The sequence below is a fragment of the Dryas octopetala genome, chromosome 7 (genome assembly GCF_963921425.1).
Source record: "Dryas octopetala chromosome 7, drDryOcto1.1, whole genome shotgun sequence".
NCBI lineage: Eukaryota > Viridiplantae > Streptophyta > Magnoliopsida > Rosales > Rosaceae > Dryas > Dryas octopetala.
Window position 1 is genome coordinate 20,654,270 of NC_141372.1, and position 9,182 is coordinate 20,663,451.

Consider the following 9,182-nt stretch of genomic DNA (forward strand, 5'->3'; position numbering starts at 1 on the left):
GGCAGTCACTCCCACTCACCTCCTGCAAAAACAAACAACCAAAGATTACTATTAGTATAAGCACATCGTCAGCTAATAATCAAAGTGTACACAAACCAATGCATCGGCTCAACCAAACAACCTATTATGTGGAAACTCGTCGGCACTCTATTCATGGTCATCCTTTCACTTCGACCGAATTCCCAGGCTCCACTCGCGAAAAACCATTTTTTCTTCCAGTCCTTGTGAGCATTTGGGTGGCCCACCTGTATTTGGCGAGTCGTACCATCAGTGAACTGCCCGTTTGGCAATTGCGAGCAGTACACCCTCGCAAATTGGGACTTGACTTAATTTCAAACAAGTGTGTGAATTGAGCCATACTCGGGGCACCATACCCGTCATCTTGGAACAATACATACAACCCAATTAATGTTCTCCAACTATTGGGTGTTAGTTGAGCTGGCGCAATTCCTAACTTCCTTAACATATATTGGAAGTAGGGATGGAGAGGAAGTCTAAACCCATAGTGAAACTTTTGGCAAAACACAAAATATGCCCCTCCGGCGGGTCACTCAAGACATCACCCTCTCTTGGGAGGCTCAGATGGATGTAATCGGGAATTTGGAACTCCACTCTCAATTTTTCAAGCTCCTCCTCTTTCATCATATTCTCACACAGCCCATCCACGGACCAATACGTCCTAGGTTCTCTGTGCCTACCCACATCACCACCACTTGTGGGCGTTTCTCTATCATCACTGTCCTCACTACCAGTGTCCTTTCCTTCACTTTCCCTCACCATGGACAGGCTCTCTTGGACGATTTTGAGCACTTTGCCCACCCTCATGTTTCCACACCCTATCTGAGGTCAGGGCACACTTGGCCTCGTCGCTGTCCCATCACTTGTAGACGCCTGGTCGGACTCTCCATCATCCATGGAATTGCCCTCCTTTAACGAATCGTCTGAGGAAACCATGGAATGTCCGACCCCACCACACCTGCCCATACAAGACAAACCAAAAAATCAAGATGGGAAGTGCTCGGAATACCAAGACAACACCATGGACATATCAGATCACTACTGGTTTCCCACCCCTCATATGTGCTCTTCCACCCCCAATTTGACAACATTCACCCTATCACTTTTTCAAATGCTCACATAACCAACCATTTATCAAAGCCAATATTCACAATATCAATTCAAGAGGAAGAGCAATAAAAACCCAAGCTTTACCTGTATTCCGCTGCTTCAACAGCTCAGACGGGTTCCGACCCACTTATCTTGTTTCCTATGTACCTGGCCAAAAAACACAACAACACCCAATAAATTACAAAGTCCAAAAATGAAGGCGTGTGGTCTACCCAGTGCTCGGCAAGGTTCATACCCACCTGCACCTCCACCTGCCTCTACTCACATTTTCCACAATTTCTATATCAGAATTCCAAGGTCCGCATCAGGCTGCATGACTACAATTTCTCACAGTTCCAAATTTTCCAAGATTTTCTAAGGCAAAATCAACAAATCAAATGGCTAGGAAGAATTTCAAAGTGCTTACCTCCAATGCTTAGAGCAGCTCCAAGCTTCCTACCCGAGTAGCTACAATCTTCCTACCCGAGCCTACGGCTTCCGAGCCCAAAACGACCAAAACCCAGAGGCGCACCAAGAACAGCCCCAGCCCGAGCCTCGGCTTTCGCCCCGCCCGCGCCTTGGCTTCCGCCCAGCGAAGCCAAGCAGCCCCCTCATTGCGCACGCTTCCGAGCAGCCACCCCCCCACGAGCCGAGCACCCCACATCCATTCCGGCCCGAGCCCGCACCCCGATCCGGCCCAAGCCCCCCTACGCAACACCTCCAATCCGCGCAGCACGCCCTCCGAGCACCGGTCCGCGCAGCACACCCTCCGTGCAACACACCCTCCAAGCCCGCTGCCAGCAGCCCAACCTCCGCTCCGCGCCGCTGACCAGAGCAAATCCGACCTCCGATGCTGACCAGAACAAACCTATCCGACCCGACCCTTCTGCTCAGCTCCCTCTTTCGTCCGACCCGACCCTTCACCCTCCAACCCAACCAAGTCCGGTCACCTCTCCACCAACCCGAGCAGCCCCCCCTTTTATTTTATTTTATTTTATGGATCCGAGCCCTCCCCTCCATTGCACTGCCTTCTGCCCCTCAGAGTTCAAAAGAAAAAAAAAAAAAAAGGGCAGCTCTCTCTCTCTCTCTCCTAAAATAGTCACAAAAAAAAAAAGAGATGAGGGTGTGGAATCTTTATATTTGGGCTCTATCATTTAATTCAAGATTCTCATTTATAAAGGGTAACATCCCACCATTAAATTGGATGAGATTCACTGGGATTTTGCAAAGCGTCTACTGCTCGGAATACAGAGTAATCAAAATTCAAAAAAAAAAAAAAAAAAAAAATATCTTTCATATGTAACCCCCCAAGCTTTCCTACAGTACAGCTTTTCTTGCTAAGGAACTTGGGGGACTTTGGGACAGTATCTTAAGTAGGAACAAGTATGTGGTCACTTGTCGTTCTGTTTGGACGTAGACCAGGCAAAATTTATCACGACCCGCAAATTTACGGGTTCGGGTTTGAGCTAATTGGGTCGTGTTCAAATCGTGTAGACCCGATAACAACCCGTTTAGATAACGGGTCATGTTTGTGTCAACCCGCGAAACCCATTAAGACCCGTTAAGAATAAGGGCATTTAAGTCATTTTCTACACTTAACAAAAACTCAAAATATCCTAAGTTCCTAACCGGCTAAATGGCTAACCCTAATCTAATTCAGTTTCACACTTGCACTTTTTCACTCGACACTCACACTCAGCCGCCTCACCCCTCACCTTATCTCTGCGAAATGCGATCGCCGATCTCTCCCTCAGCCTTAGCCTCCGTGATCCATCAGCCTCTTTGCCTCTTAGATTCTCTCCCTCAGCCTTAGCCTCATCAACCCAGCTGCCAACATCTCTCTCTTTCTCTTCTCCCTCCCTCTGCGATCTTACTCTGCATTCTGCAATCGACCCCACAGTCCCACACTCCCACACAGAGCTGCATACAGTGACAGACTCACATAGTCTCTGCGAGGTGCACACAGAGCTGCACACAGCACACAAAGTCTCTCCCTCTCTGCCACCACCGACCCCAGCATCGTCGTCTCAGCCTCCATTAACATCGATCCAGCTGCCATCTCTCTCTTTCTCTTGTCCCTCCCTCTGCGATCTCACTCTGCAAGTCTATAATCGACCCTTAGTCAGTTAGTCTTTGCGAGCTGCACACAGAGTCTCTCTCTCTCTCTCCCTCTCGAGTCTCGACCCTCAGCCTCCATCGACCCTCAGCCCGACTCAAAGCCTCAAAGGTACTCCGAAACCCTCTTTTTTGTTTGATATTTTATATTTTATATTTTCTAATGATGAGATGATTATTTTTAATTTGTATTTGTACTCTGAAACCCTAAGAAATGTTCAAATCAAACTTTTTTCGAGTTCATTTTTGGAGTTTTAATTTTTAACGATTTTGAAAATAAGGTTATTTTCTTTGTGTAATTTGTATGGAGAGTATGAACATTATCTACTGTTGGGAATATTACCTAGCTTATGATGAATATATTTATATGCAGAGCAGAGTTTATATATAAGCATTTCAATATTTGAATGGAATTGATTGGAGTATTTCTAGCTAGCCACATGGTTTTTACTAGTTCAATATTTGATGGAATTTGTTAATCTGGCTCTTTGTTTTTATATATAACTAGCTTATTAAATGTTCAATGCAGATGAATCCTAGTCCTATAAGTAATATTGATGAGGAGTCTGGTGAAGTTTCAGTGAGAAACAATGTGGGTCAAAGTGCTGAAAATGTAGAAGATACAGCAGATAAAAGCCCTACAAAGAAAAAGGCAAGAGGCATGGCAGTAGGTAAGCGAAAATTAAGATCTCCTGCTTGGACTTTGTTTGAACCATTGCCTATGGAACCAGATAAAAAAAAGTGTGCTAAATGTAGACAATGTGGTGTGATATATATATGTGATAGTCAATGTGGGACGGGTAATATGTTGAGTCACATGAAAAATTGTCCTAAGAAAACACATGGTGATTTGCAGCAATTGATGATATCACAGTCTGGATTGCGTTCCCCAAAATTTGATCATGAGAAATTTAGAGATTTATTGATAGAAGCAATTATCAAACATGATTTACCTTTTAGCTTTGTTGAATATGAGGGCATTAGAGCTTTATTTGCATATATATCTCCTGATATCAAGCTGCCTTGTAGAAATACTGTTAAGGCATGTGTTTTAAGGATGTTCAAAAGGGAAAAACTTAAACTTGGTAATTTGTTAAGTATGGTTCCAGGAAGGATTTGCTTAACATCTGATTTATGGACTTCTTTGACCACTGATGGATACCTAACTCTTACAGCCCATTTTGTTGATCAAGAATGGAAATTGCATAAAAGGATTTTAAACTTTTGTCATATGCCCCCTCCACATATTGGTGTTGCTTTGTGTGAAAAAATTAATTCATTATTGACTAATTGGGGGATTGAAAAGAAATTATTTTCTATTACTTTGGATAATGCTTATGCAAATGATTGTTTTGTTGATCATTTGAAAAACCAATTGAACTTTAGAGGTCTACTATTAATGAATGGTAAATTCTTTCATGTTCGCTGCTGTGCTCACATTTTAAACTTGATAGTTCAAGAGGGACTTAAAGAAATTAATCCCTCTGTTTTAAAGATTCGTGAGTGCATCAAATACATTAAGGGTTCATCTGGGAGGAAACAAAAGTTCTTTGAATGTGTTGCAAAAGTAGGGATAGCAGGTAATAGGAGAGGCTTAACACAAGATGTGCCTACTAGGTGGAACTCAACCTATACCATGCTTGACAGTGCACTTTTTTATCAGCGTGCTTTTATCAATCTAAGATTAAGTGATTCAAGTTTCATTTTTTGTCCTTCTACTGAAGAGTGGGATAAAATAGGAAAGATTTCAAAATTTTTGGGGTATTGTTATGAAGTTACTTGCTTATTTTCTGGAACAAAGTACCCCACATCAAATTTATTCTTTCCTAAAGTGTTCATAATCCAACACAGTATCAAAACAGCCATGGAAGATAAGGATGATTTCATGAGAAGGCTGGGAACTTCTATGAACTTAAAGTTTGAAAAGTATTGGTCAGATTACAGTTTAATTCTTGCAATTGCAATTATTTTGGATCCTCGTTATAAATTGCAGTTTGTAGAATGAGCTTATACCAAGCTTTATGGTCAAGATTCTTATGAATTCAAAAGTGTTAGTGACACATTGTCTTCTCTTTTTGATTTGTACATGGAAAATTTGTCTCATCTTGTTAATTCAAATCGTCCAAGGAATGAGACAGCTAGTCACACGGAAGATGGAGACACCATTTTTGAGGTAATTGCTGGTTTTCTTTATATAATTCATAATTGCTTGTTTGATAATTGTTTGTCTTTTTTTATAAGTGCTTGTTTGATAATCTCATGTTTTTTATAATCCTTTGTAGGATTTTAATAATAGTTATAACAATGGTGTAGCTTCAAGTACAAAAACTGAATTGGATAAGTATTTTGATGAAGAAAGACTAGACAGAAAGCAAGAGTTAGATGTTCTTTCTTGGTGGCAAATGGAGCAATTTCGTTATCCTATTCTTTCTAATTTAGCTCGTGATGTGCTAACAATTCCTATTTCCACTGTTGCATCCGAATCAGCCTTTAGTATTGGTGGTAGAGTACTAGATCAATATCGCAGTTCATTATTGCCTGAAAATGTTTAAGCTTTGTTATGTACTCGAGATTGGATTTTTGGCAAGGGAGGTAAATTTTACATACCATTATACTGTTATGTTTCTTTTTTATTCTCATAAAGTTATATTTGTAATTGATTTTTTTTTTTATGCTTAGTTTTTGATAAAGAACATGCTGACTTGGAAGTACTTAGTGAAGATGTTTTCAATTTGACTATTGAGGATAGTGGAAGCAGATCTGAACAATGTTCTAATACCATTTCTGTTGATGATTGATGAAAGGTGCTGTATTTTTATTGTTGTGGCTGTAATTTATATGCATTTATATTGATTGATTGAATTGAAAGGTTATGTATCATATATATGTTTTGTTTCAGGGGAGAATTTGAGAAGTTCTTGGTGTGGCAATGTGGCATTAATCATTCCTTGAAGTGGTGTTCTATTCATGGCTGGAAGATTGTGTTAGAGAATTAGAGAATTTTGGGCTGTTTGTTGATCACTGTTAAATTTTGTTTCCCCTTGAAGTGTTTTGTTAAATTTGGTTTGGGCTGCTTATTTATTTTGGAACATTCTATATATGTATTGAATTTTGTTTTGGACTGTAATTTTGGGCTGTTATTTATTTTGGAATGTTGCATGTATTGAATTTTGGGCTGTAATTTTTGTAAGTATTGTAAGATATATATTAAGTATAATTTTGTTTAAAAAATATTAATTTTCTTAACGGGTAGAACGGGTCGTGTCGTGTTTATTCGTTTTAATTTGTGTCGTGTTCATGTTGGGGGTTTTGTCACCCATTACTTAATGGGTCGTGTCGTGTTTATTCGTTTTAATTTGTGTCGTGTTCATGTTGGGGGTTTTGTCACCCATTACTTAATGGGTCGTGTCGTGTCAACCCATTAAGCTTAACGGGTCGTGTCGTGTTTGACACGAACCAGCAAAAAACGACCCGTTTGCTAGGTCTACTTGGACGTCTTTGTGTACAAAGTTCCCAACCAAGAAGTATCTTTTGCTCGGAAACTTGGGGAACTTCTGTTCGTATGACTAATTATCTGGCAGAACGACAAGTCACATAAGGCTTAACATCATGTTGTTGGGCCTAGGCCCAAAGGATAAGCCCCTCCTAAGTTCCTAGGCTCCTAGCCCCTGACCTCTTAGGCTCCGGCCCCCTAGGCTCCGGCCTCCTAGGTCCTGACCTCCTAGGTTCCGTCCTCTCAAGCTCCAGCCCCCTAGGCCCCGACCCGTGTCGACTCATTCGGATCCACGAGACAGGTGACATGTGGCGCTCCTACAGTGCGAGTCATTACAAGGGAGACGTGTCATCACCGGATTGGTTGACACTCTTCCAAAAGTACTATAAAAGAGGTACTTTATTGTCACAAAAAAAATTCAATCATTACTATACTATTCACTCACTCTGCTCACAGATTCTCTGAACACTGACTTGCGCGTCGGAGGAGCTTCGGCCGGTACCACACCGGTGCCCTTCCCGCTCACTTTTGTGTACTTGCGCAGGGTGCATTGGATATTATTCTTTCTCCACTATTCACTAGTTGGACCCAGCTACTTGTTCCTACCTCACTTCAACGTGTCATCCACTTAGTGGTGGGTCAATGGGTCCACGTGGTTTGACTCAACGTTGACTGCTTTACCATTTTTCAGCATCAACACATGCAAATAAAGTATAAGTTGGATTAATTTACTTTGCTTGTATGACTAGTTACTCGTTAATTAATCAATCCAATAATGGATTGAGGTCACCCTATTAAGGTTACCGAACACGTGATGTCGAGGTCATTATCGGCTGTTGTTGCTCTGCCAGCTTAATGATACTGGGACTGATCCCCCAGTCTCCCTCGTAGTGACCTAGTCATGTTGTTGGACTATAATTGGTTAACCTCCACACTTACAAATAAAATTGGACTCTAAGTAGAAATCCTAGCTAAGTCCCGAAAATACAGAAAATTAGTCTTAGTAGACTAGTTTCTGGAATTTTCTGGGAAGACATGACCGAAAGGGAAGGTTATGCCGAAACTCAGTCGAAATTACCGTTTGACTAAAGTCGGTATTCTATCGGATTTGGATTTCCAGTTTTCCAGAAAAGGATTTAAGGACATTGGTGCTATAGAAGTAGATAGAGGTTAAGCTTGTACACTAGGTAGAGAAATTCTCACACCCTTACTGTTAGAACTATTTTGTGCATATATGTATGATAATAAATATTGTTGCCTGTGAACTCTGCATCATTTTTGTATGCATTTGTTATGTCGTTTTGATATTGTTAATGATGATCTGAGAGTAAATGGTCACGGAAAACGATGATCTTGGGTTTCGATCCCTTAAACTTCCAGAAGAAGTAAGTACGGATAAGTTAGTCGATTTGTCCTTGTACGGAGGCTAGCTTAAGGGGTACTACCATAGTAAAGGATACTCTCGCTACATTACCAAGTGTGGCCATTAGTGATCAATTATCAGGTATGATATTTTGGAATCCTATAAATATTTTAAGAAGTTGCATGCACATCATCAAAGATTTCATAGATTTCAACGATTAATTAACTCTAATTTTGGTTTGTTGGTGAATCATTTCAAACTGTTTTATCACTTGTTATATTTATTAAGTATTTTACATACTATTTTCAAACCCAACTAGGGTCCCCCGAGGGAAGCTATGATTGTATGTTATGCTTACCCCCTACGTTGTTTGTTTTGCACTTGCTTGTGATTGCAGATTACGTTCCGATTGACGATCTTGATTAATTTGTTGGGCGAGACACTCGTATATCTTGTTGGGCATCCTCAGGCTACATATTTTTCATCATGTTGTTTTTCTGGGTCTCCTAACTTCTACATCAACATGTCAAGTTTAACAAATACTAGCATGCATATAATCTACCGTTTGATATCATTCTCAAGGGACAATACATGAATGTTAGTCACCCAGGGGCCTTCCATGGAAAGACAGTCACCGTCAGTATGTAGCGGGAATCAGACTCCACCATGGAAGAACAATAAGACCCTCCAGTGTAGAGTGTACCCAAAAAATAAGACCCTCCAGGCTTCAGAAAAGCCATAACTTGAGTTTCCAATGCAGAAAGCCAGACCCTCTAGTGGCTTGGCCTGCCAAGGAGCAACTCACCTGTAGAATTTCACAAAATTGCCCCGAATCCTTGCTTTCGCACACTGGAAAGGAACCAACAACTGATCACTCTACAACATTTAAAGGAGCATCAACTAAATCTTTCAGAAATTTCTTATCTCATAGAACTAGTAGAAGCTTCTTTTCAACTATCACAACAAAGGGCAATTGTACAAACAACGAATAATAATAGAAATCAAGAAACAATTCTTTAAGCATGCTGATGAAGAACAAGATCAGAAAATATGCTACCAAAGAAGGGTTTTCTTAATAGTTAATTGGTAATACAACTGAATTCT

At 40.8% G+C, this 9,182-nt stretch overlaps 1 pseudogene; it reads left to right on the plus strand.

Annotated features, from left to right (window-relative positions):
* Window positions 1-3,745: 3,745 nt before the first annotated feature.
* LOC147280438 (zinc finger BED domain-containing protein DAYSLEEPER-like) lies at window positions 3,746-6,020 on the plus strand (annotated as a pseudogene).
* The last annotated feature ends 3,162 nt before the right edge of the window (window positions 6,021-9,182 follow it).